Consider the following 10,644-nt stretch of genomic DNA (forward strand, 5'->3'; position numbering starts at 1 on the left):
CTCTCATTATGTTCTCTCTCTTTCTCTCATTATGTTCTCTCTCTCTCATCATGTTCTCTCTCTCTCTCATTATGTTCTCTCTCTGTCATTATGTTCTCTCTCTCTCACATTATGTTCTCTCTCTCTCTCATTATGTTCTCTCTCTCTCTCATTATGTTCTCTCTCTCTCTCTCATTATGTTCTCTCTCTCTCATTATGTTCTCTCTCTCTCTCTCTCTCTCTCTCATTATGTTCTCTCATTATGTTCTCTCTCTCTCATTATGTTCTCTCTCTCTTTCATTATGTTCTCTCTCTCTCATTATGTTCTCTTTCTGTGTCATTATGTTCTCTCTCTCATTATGTTCTCTCTCATTATGTTCTCTCTCTGTCATTATGTTCTCTCTCTGTCATTATGTTCTCTCTCTGTCATTATGTTCTCTCTCTCTCATTATGTTCTCTCTCTGTCATTATGTTCTCTCTCTCTCATTATGTTTTCTCTCTCTCATTATGTTCTCTCTCTCTCATTATGTCTCTCTCTCTCATTATGTTCTCTCTCTCTCATTATGTTCTCTCTCTCTCATTATGTTTTCTCTCTCTCATTATGTTCTCTCTCTCTCATTATGTCCTCTCTCTCTCATTATGTTCTCTCTCTTTCTCTCATGATGTTCTCTCTCTCTCATTATGTTCTCTCTCTCTCTCTCTCTCTCTCATCATGTTCTCTCTCTCTCATTATGTTCTCTCTCTGTCATTGTGTTCTCTCTCTCTCTCTCTCTCTCTCTCACATTATGTTCTCTCTCTCTCATTATGTTCTCTCTCTCTCTCTCTCTCTCAATCTCTCTCTCTCATGATGTTCTCTCTCTCTCTCTCTCTCTCTCTCTCTCATTATGTTCTCTCTCTATCTCATTATGTTCTCTCATTATGTTCTCTCTCTCATTATGTTCTCTCTCATTATGTTCTCTCTCTGTCATTATGTTCTCGCTCTCTCATTATGTTCTCTCTCTGTCATTATGTTCTCTCTCTCTCATTATGTTCTCTCTCTCATTATGTTCTCTCTCTCTGCCACTCTTTCTCTCTTTCCTCCTGTCTCTTTTCTGTTTTTTATGCCTGCTGTATTTACAACGTTACGTTTTACAGTAGTATTTGTGGTATAATAGTTAAATTACCGAGAATATTGTTTAGAATAGTGAGGTAATATGAAACAGGTAGGTTAATTTGAGGCAAATTCCTTTCAAAACAATGATGTAAGTCTGCTTCCCGGGAATCCAATAACTCAAGTATTTGAGTTACTGATGCCCTTTCCCCATCATGTGAGACCTTAAACAAGGAAAGATAAGGAAAAGCAAATGACCTTATTAAGATCAGATGCAAAAAACAGGGCAGGGAGTGACACCACAATTCAGATTGAAAGATGACAATATTATGAGATGGTCAGAAGGGGTAGACCAAGAGGAACATTGAGGTTCATGCATGGCACTGAAACAAAATCCATTATACTCAATCAAATTTGAATCAATCCATAAAAACATTAGGTCATTCAATTGGTGATTCAAAAAAGTATAAATAGAATCAGGCATTCATCAGCATTTGTTAAGATTTATTGTCAGCTGTAATTGGTGTTGGTAGCCTAACACGTGGGGAGCAGAGCGACATCTAGCCGTGACACAGTTCTCTATGGAAATTCTTATAGTAGCCTATTTCAATAGCTGAACATATCACGGCGGTTTACTGACATCTAGCAAGCACAAAACCTGTCCATGTGCAATCTATTTACCGGTTTCGTTCGTTAAAATCAACACTGCATTATTGCAAGTCACTAATTCGTTGGAAACAAACAATTAAATGTCTTTCTATAGCGGCCAATGGCGGGAATACGAGCTACTCGATGAGATCCTTTGTCCCGCTCTGCCCCCTCTTTCCGCAAAATGACAGTGCCCTCATGTCATATTGACCATGCAGCGACCACTCAGCCTCGTTCGAAAAACATTCCCTGCGCAACAAAGCGCACTGTCACCGCTCTGCGCAATAGGAAGACCACCGCAATGTATTACTGGCCAAATAAAGGCTATTGGTGCGCTAAGCTGATAATTAAACAACAAAAAACAACCGTCTTCATGCATAATTATGATTTTATATCAACGAATGTATAAGAATGTAATGTAATGCATTAGCACTGCAAATGGGAAAATGCAACACAGGGGAAAGGACGCACTCTAAACCAAAACCATCATGTAATTGCATATAGGCCTAGGTAACAAAACAGTAATAAGCTCACCTTAACTTTCCTGTTTTCTTGCACGTCAGCGCTCCTTCGGTCTCTTACAAATTAGATTGATTCCACATGGTGACTTCAGCAGCACCCACTCCAAACTGTTGAAAGTGCGTGTTTAGCAATAGTCATCAATATTTCGTATTATAACGCATAACGCGTGGTTAGGCCTAATATATGTTATCGTTTTTGTCTCTTTGAAAAACAGCGTGCAGCTTCCTCCTCTGCTGTTTGTATCCCTCGTATGAAATGCTTTCGCCCAGCTCTACATTGTTGACATTCGAGCGCTGACGTCACCCTGTCCCTCATTCACAACATTGCGCTGTGCAGAAATTACACTAAAGCCCCCGTAGAGTTGAATTTTTACTCCAAATGGTGGGCGCATTTGGGATTGGTGAATTGCCTTCACAACCATGTCACCGTAAATTCCGTTATTATAGATGTGTGTGATTCACCGCGGAGCGAGGAACGGGAGAATGGCTAGGGATAATGAAGATCCTTTGATCCACCATCAATAGGCTAAAATAACATCCTCTGGATGCATATCATCATGCCAACCCGAAGACATCAAAAAAATAAACACTACATTTTGACAGCATGATTTAAGATGAATACATCTCACTTATGACATGTATTACTAACCATTAACTGCTTATCACCACTCAGAGAAAAACAATCCCATAGTGCACATCATCAGCTTCCCCTGGAGTAGATGCTCTTCACTCATTCACATCCCTATTAGCCTACACCTAGGACCCAGAAAGCATAATCTCATCCTGCTATAGATCCTTGACTGACTGAACAGTCTCCAGCCTTCAATTATTATTTTTTTTAAACCTAGTTATTTAACTAGGCAAGTCAGTTAAGAACAATTTCTTATTTACAATGACGGCCTACCTCAGCCAAACCCTAACCCGGACAACGCTGGTCCAATTGTGCGCCGCCCTATGGGACTCCCAATCCCGGACGGTTGTGATACAGCCTGGAATCGAACCAGGGTGTGTAGTGATGCCTCTAGCACTGAGATGCAGTGCCTTAGACCACTGCGCCACTCCGGGCGGGGCCTACTCTGAGTTAATATTCACATCATAAAAATGAATTCCCTTCGACCACACCCACAAGTTGGGGAAAACAGACATTCTTTCCCATTGAGCCCCATTGTAAAATAGCCAACTTTGTCATCGTTTTTATGTTATACAGAACTAACCAAACATTCAGAAATGCTGCTGTGTTATTCAATGTACATGTAACCTGGTAAAACAAATCCACACCTACGGTTCACAATGCTCCCCAGTAAAGCAACTACACATAGACAAGAACCCACAAATACCCTAGACAAAATGGCTACCTAAATATGGTCCCCAATCAGAGACAACGATAAACAGCTGCCCCTGATTGGGAACCAATTCAGGCCTCCATAGACATACAAATACCTAGACTTACAAAACCCCCTAGATATACAAAAACCCCTAAACAATACAAAAACTAATATACCCACCCTAGTCACACCCTGACCTGACCAAAATAATAAAGAAAACAAAGATAACTAAGGTCAGGGCGTGACAGTACCCCCAAAGGTGCGGACTCCCGACTGCAAACCTGAACTTATATGGGAGGGTCCGGGTGGGCATCTACCGTCCTTTACACGGGTCCCTCCCGCTTTGTAGAGCGGGACCCTGGATTAATGCCGGAGGCCCCGGACTAGGGACCGTCACTGGAGGCCCCGGGCTGGGGACCGTCACTGGAGACTCCGGGCTGGGGACCGTCACTGGAGACTCCGGGCTGGGGACCGTCACTGGAGACCCCGGGCTGGGGACCGTCACTGGAGACTCCGGGCTGGGGACCGTCACTGGAGACCCGGGCTGGGGACCGTCACTGGAGACCCCGGGCTGGGGACCGTCACTGGAGACCCCGGACTAGGGACCGTCACTGGAGACCCCGGACTGGGGACCGTCACTGGAGACCCCGGGCTGGGGACCGTCACTGGAGACTCCGGGCTGGGGACCGTCACTGGAGACTCCGGGCTGGGGACCGTCACTGGAGACTCCGGGCTAGGGACCGTCACTGGAGACTCCGGGCTAGGGACCGTCACTGGAGACCCCGGGCTGGGGACCGTCACTGGAGACCCCGGGCTGGGGACCGTCACTGGAGACCCCGGGCTGGGGACCGTCACTGGAGACCCCGGGCTGGGGACCGTCACTGGAGACCCCGGGCTGGGGACAGTCACTGGAGACTCCGGGCTGGGGACCGTCACTGGAGACTCCGGGCTGGGGACCGTCACTGGAGACCCGGACTAGGGACCGTCACTGGAGGCCCCGGACTAGGGACCGTCACTGGAGGCCCCGGACTAGGGACCGTCACTGGAGGCCCCGGACTAGGGACCGTCACTGGAGACTCCGGGCTGGGGACCGTCACTGGAGACTCCGGGCTGGGGACCGTCACTGGAGACCCCGGACTAGGGACCGTCACTGGAGGCCTCGGACTGTGGCCCGTCGTTGGAGGTTCCGGACTGTGGCCCGTCATTGGAGGTTCCGGACTGTGGCCCGTCGTTGGAGGTTCCGGACTGTGGCCCGTCGTTGGAGGTTCCGGACTGTGGCCCTTCGTTGGAGGTTCCGGACTGTGGCCCGTCGTTGGAGGTTCCGGACTGTGAAATGTTGCTGGAAGCTCTGGACTGGGTACTGTCGCCGGACGCTCTGGACTGTATACTGTCGCCGGACGCTCTGGACTGCCGAGTTGCACTGGATGCCTGGTGCGTGGTCCCGGCACTGGTGGTATCGGGCTGGGGACACGCACCTCAGGGCGAGTGCGGAGAGGAGGCACCGGACTTACTGGACTCTGGAAGCGCATTGGAGGCCTGGTGCGTGGTGCCGGAACTGGTGGTACCGGGCTGGGGACACGCACCTCAGGGCGAGTGCAGAGAGGAGGCACAGGACATACTGGACTGTGGAGGCGCAGTGGAGATCTGCATCGTAGAGCTGGCACAATGCGTCCTGGCTGGATGCTCACTTGAGCCCGGCAAGTGCGGGGCGCTAGCACAGGACGCATTGGGCTGTGCAGACGCACCTTAGACACAGTAAGCAGAGCCGGCGCAGGATATCCTGGTCTAAGGAGGTATACTGGAGACCAGGAGCGCTAAGCCGGCACCATCCGTCCTGACTGGATGCCAATTCTAGCCCAGCAACTGCGAGGGGCTGGAACAGAGCGCACCGGGCTAAGAATGCGAACTGGAGACACCGTGCGCATCTCTGCATAACACGATGCCTGACCAGTTACACGCTCTCCACGGTAAGCACAAGGAGTTGGCTCAGGTCTCCAACCTGACTCAGCCAATCTCCTTGTGTGCCCCCCAATTGTTTTTCTTGGGGGTGCCTCTCGGGCTTCCTTGCTAACTGTGTCCCTCGTATCATTGCCGTTCCTCCTGTGCTATCTCCACCTGCTTCCAAGGTCTTGTCCCCTGCCATTACCTCCTCCCAGGTCCAGGATGTCCTCCACTCATCTTTCTCCCGGGTCCAGGATGTCCGCTCCTCATTTACACGCTGCTTGGTCCTTTTATGGTGGGTTCTTCTGTCACGGCCGTCGTAAAGAGGAGACCAAGGCACAGCGTGGTATGCGTGTATTCTCTTTATTATAAGAATGAACACTGAACAAAACTAACTAAATTAACTAAATGAACCGTGACGCTATACAAAGAGTACTGAACAGGCAACTACACATAGACAAGAACCCACAAATACCCTAGACAAAATGGCTACCTAAATATGGTCCTCAATCAGAGACAACGATAAACAGCTGCCTCTGATTGGGAACCAATTCAGGCCACATACAAATACCTAGACTTACAAAAACAAAAGTGAGAAAAATGCCTGCCATGGACGTTTCCCACTTGCTTTGAATGTTCAAAATCGGCATTGGCAGTTTGAAGGGACTCAAATTGTTTTTCATATCCAATTCAAATCTGTTCTGCTTCCTGCAGTCTGAACAGCCAAAAAGCATAAGGAATCAGATATTTCAAACCACATTTCAAACCTCCTTCTTAAGTGGTTTGAAATCAGATTATAAATCAGATTCCTGGCCATGCAACTGATTTATTTGCTCTTAAGTGGTTTTTAGACTGCTATTTGGCATATCTTGTTGCTTGCTATCTACTCTGTTCACAGTTTGACAAGAACATGTGGTAGCTAGCTAACTAACTTGTTAATTATTTACAGACAAATTGGTGAATGCTAGAGAGCTAAACAGCTGCCTAGCTAGCTCGTTGACTGCTGTGGCTTGTTTTGAAAGTTGGATCAATGTATCCTTTGAGGCTTTAAAAGTGTTCTTACACTGTGATTTTAAACACCTAAAGCAACTGGGAAACATCCATGGCAGGCATTGTTGTAAACGTATCAGCTTGCTAGCTACCTCACTTCTGAGCGATGGGAAGCATGAGCACCACAACCAATCATCCTACACCACTGCGCACACACCTGCCATGCCAATTAACGTAGCCATGTAAACAAATGACTGCTGGCTGAACACACACCAACCAGATTTAGTCACTTGCAGTTTGGGCAGTCAGTTTTCAAAAACGGATTTCAAAAACAAAACTGAGCATTTGAGCATTAAGCCTTTGAGCATTAAGGCCTGTGAACAAGGCTTTAGTCACCCACAGTGAAACATCCAGACAACCTATTTCAAGATAATTGTTCCAGGCTGTAAGACAGAATGTGTGAGTCTCCACCAGAACAAGAATCTCACCTGGACAAACAACAGAGCTACATTTCATATGAATGATCAATTATAGACAATCACAATTTAATTCATCATTTATGGCCATGTGTTACATAATTAGACAGATATGATTCAGAGGTTGAGAGAGTGTCCTCTCCTCTGCATTATGCAGAAACATAGGACTATTGGTTCAGTACGGAGGCTGCATTAGTCAGGCAGAGAGAGCGTGATTTATAATATAGAGACAGCAGATCCCCAAGGAGCTGGCAAGCCATTACGTTTTATCAGGTTGCCACAGACTTGCTGCTGCTGGAGCCCATTTATTTTCCCTGGGTGGTATTCAGATCAGCCCACATTCTCAATGTCAAGTAGTATAAATAACCAAAGCTGATTCTATCTGCTCAACAGCAGGAAATGATGTACAAAGTGGTAATGCAAGGAGCCAGTGATGTGGATAATCACACAATTTACCTATGCTTCAAATGCAGTGTAAAATTGACAAGGAAGAAACACAGATTTTGCTTTGCTAGTCATGTCCCATATACGCTACTGCCAACAATGCATTTCTACAACAGATACTGGGGAGACAAAATAGACAGGGAGACACAAGTACACACAGTCAAACTGACAAGGCTCTCAGAAAACTAAACAACAGGAGACCATTGCCTACGTTTGAACATGACCTGATATTGAACAAGACATTTTTGCAAGTGAAAGAAAATAGGAGAGCTCTCGATAAAAGGAAGTGGAGGACTAGGCTTAGCCACAGTGGGGGGCTTTGAGGAATTAGTCTGTCACCAAACCACACTGTCAATTCCCTCGTTTCCTCTACTCCTTTCTTTTTAAAGTAGAGATTACAGATGACACAGCAGTGACAGACAAGCTTGTTATTTGTCTTGATGGAAACATGTAGGATACATTCCTGCGTGGGCAGGTTGGTGGGTGGGGCCTTGGGTTCAAACTCTGTGCAAATGTTTAGTTTAAGACTGAACGATTGTATGGAAGCTTTCATACACAGAACTTGAAATTGAACCAAATCAAATGATTGCATCCAAGATTATCATACTCCAGTTTTGACCTAATCAAGCTACTGAAATATGATGGTAACTTTTGAAACACTTTCAAGTAACTTGGATTTGCAAACATTATGAACACAATATCTATCATACATACTTCACAACATAATGTTGTCGTTTTTGGATATAACTTCATACTCGGAAACAAGTCAATGTAAGTATATTTATTCACCATGCAGGGTATATCCCTCAGGTTAAGGTCAGGCAGCTCATCATGCTGTAGCCACAACATTTACCTTCCAGAGAACAATATAACATTTACAGGCAAGAAACAAGTGAATGCTCCATGTGATGAAGATACTGTAGTAGGTTTCTTACTTTAACTGTATTTTCACAGTAGCTAGCTTGTAACAGGAATGCCAGGAATGACGGTGAGTGGGATCACCGTCACAAGCCAGTCATGTTAGTCACTAGTCAGTGATATAGCCGTCATCCTCACTGCACTGCAGACAAAGCAAACCCCATCTATTGTCACTGTGCTGTTTCAACTGGGAGACACAAAAACATACTTCAGAAACATAAAAATGCTTTCAGATTTTGTTCCATACCTTTCTCATATACTAAATTTACACTGAACAAAAATATAAACGCAATATGTAAAGTGTTGGTCCCATGTTTCATGAGCTGAGATAAAAGATCACAGAAATGTTCCATACGCAGAAAAATCTTATTTCTCTGAAATTTTGTGCACAAATTTGTTTACACCCCTGTTAGTGAATATTTCTCCTTTGCCAAGATAATCCATCCACCTGACAGGTGTGGCATATCAAGAAGCTGGTTAAACAGCATGATCATTACACAGGTGCAACTTGTGCTGGGGAAAATAAAAGGCTACACTAATATGCGCAGTTTTGTCACATAACATTGATGTAATGGTCGACGTATGAAAGAGAGGACCAAAGTGCAGCATGGTAAGTGTTCATCTTGATATTTAACGTGAACACTGAAACAAAAACAATAAACGACAACGTGAAATAACTAAACTGAAACACTACCGTTTGGACCAAACACTGACACAGATAACAAAACAACCACAACTCAAAAGTGAAACCAGGCTACCTAAGTATGATTCTCAATCAGGGACAACGATTGACAGGTGCCTCTGATTGAGAACCATACCAGGCCGAACACAGCAATACCAAATCATAGAAAAAAGAACATAGACAACACACCCAACTCACGCCCTGACCATACTAAAACAAAGACATAATAAAAGATCTAAGGTCAGAACGTGACAATTGATGTCTCAAGTTTTGAGAGTGAGTGCAATTGGCATGCTGAATGGGGGGAATTTCTACCAGAGTTGTTGCCAGAGAATTTAATGTTAATTTCTCTACCATAAGCCACCTGACAGTACATCCAACCGGCCTCACAACCGCAGACCACGTGTAACCACGCCAGCCCAGGACCTGCACATTTGACTTCTTCACCTGCGGGATCGTCTGAGACCAGCCACCCAGATAGCTGATGAAACTGTGGGTTTGCACAACAGAAGAATTTCTGCTTAAACTGTCAGAAACCAGGGAAGCTCATCTGCATGATCGTCGTCCTCACCAGGGTCTTGTCCTGACTGCAGTTCGACGTCGTAACCGACTTCAGTGGGCAAATGCTCACCTTTGATGGCCACTGGCACGCTGGAGAAGTGTGTTCTTCACAGATGAATCCTGGTTTCAACTGTACCAGGCAGTTGGCAGACAGCGTGTACGGCGTCGTTAGTGCAAGTTGTTTGTTGATGTCAACGTTGTGAACAGAGTGCCTCATGGTGGCGTTGGGGTTATGGTATGGGCAGGCATAAGGTACGGACAACAAACACAATTGCATTTTGTTGATGGGAATTTGAATGCACAGATACCGTGACGAGATCCTGAGGCCCATTGTTGTGCCATTCATCCAAAGGTATCTCCTCATGTTTCAGCATGATAATGCACAGATACCGTGACGAGATCCTGAGGCCCATTGTTGTGCTATTCATCCAAAGGTATCTCCTCATGTTTCAGCATGATAATGCACGGCCCATGTCGCAAGGATCTGTACACAATTCCTGGAAGCTGAAAATGTCCCAGTTCTTCTATACTCACCAGACATGTCACCCATTGAGGATGTTTGGGATGCTCTGGATCGACGTGTACGACAGCTTGTTCCAGCTCCTGACAATATCCAGCAACTTCGCACAGCCATTCCACAGGCCACAATCAACAGCCTGGTCAACTCTATGCGAAGGAGATGTGTCCCACTGCATGAGGCAAATGGTGGTCACACCAGATACTGACTGGTTTTCTGATCCACACCCCTACCTGTTTTGAAGGTATCTGTGACCAACAGATGCATATCTGTATTCCCAATCATGTGAAATCCATAGATTAGGGCCTAATGAATTTATTTCAATTGACTAGTTCCTTATATGAACTGTAACTCAGTCAAATCTTTGAAATGGTTGCATTTATATTTGTGTTCCGTGTAGCTTTAAAGGAGTTCATAACTTTACTCAGTAGGTTTGAAAAGCACACATGTGGACAGGGGCTACCAAAATTATTTGTTATGCATCAAGCACATAACAGAGCACAAAACTGAAATAAAGGAGATGAAAAAACAGTGCTCAAAGGGTGTCACCAA

General features: G+C 45.4%; 1 protein-coding gene across 2 annotated transcripts in view; it reads right to left on the minus strand.

Annotated features, from left to right (window-relative positions):
• LOC118372811 (transcription regulator protein BACH2-like) overlaps window positions 1–2,529 on the minus strand; it is a 68,053-nt gene extending 65,524 nt beyond the window's left edge. For both annotated transcript variants that reach the window (XM_052486090.1, XM_052486091.1), the window contains exon 1: window positions 2,252–2,529. The gene's annotated coding sequence lies outside the window, so the exon portion shown is untranslated. The remainder of the gene's footprint in view (window positions 1–2,251) is intronic.
• Between the last annotated feature and the right edge of the window lie 8,115 nt (window positions 2,530–10,644).

This window comes from Oncorhynchus keta, chromosome 29 (genome assembly GCF_023373465.1).
Source record: "Oncorhynchus keta strain PuntledgeMale-10-30-2019 chromosome 29, Oket_V2, whole genome shotgun sequence".
Classification (NCBI taxonomy): Eukaryota; Metazoa; Chordata; class Actinopteri; order Salmoniformes; family Salmonidae; genus Oncorhynchus; species Oncorhynchus keta.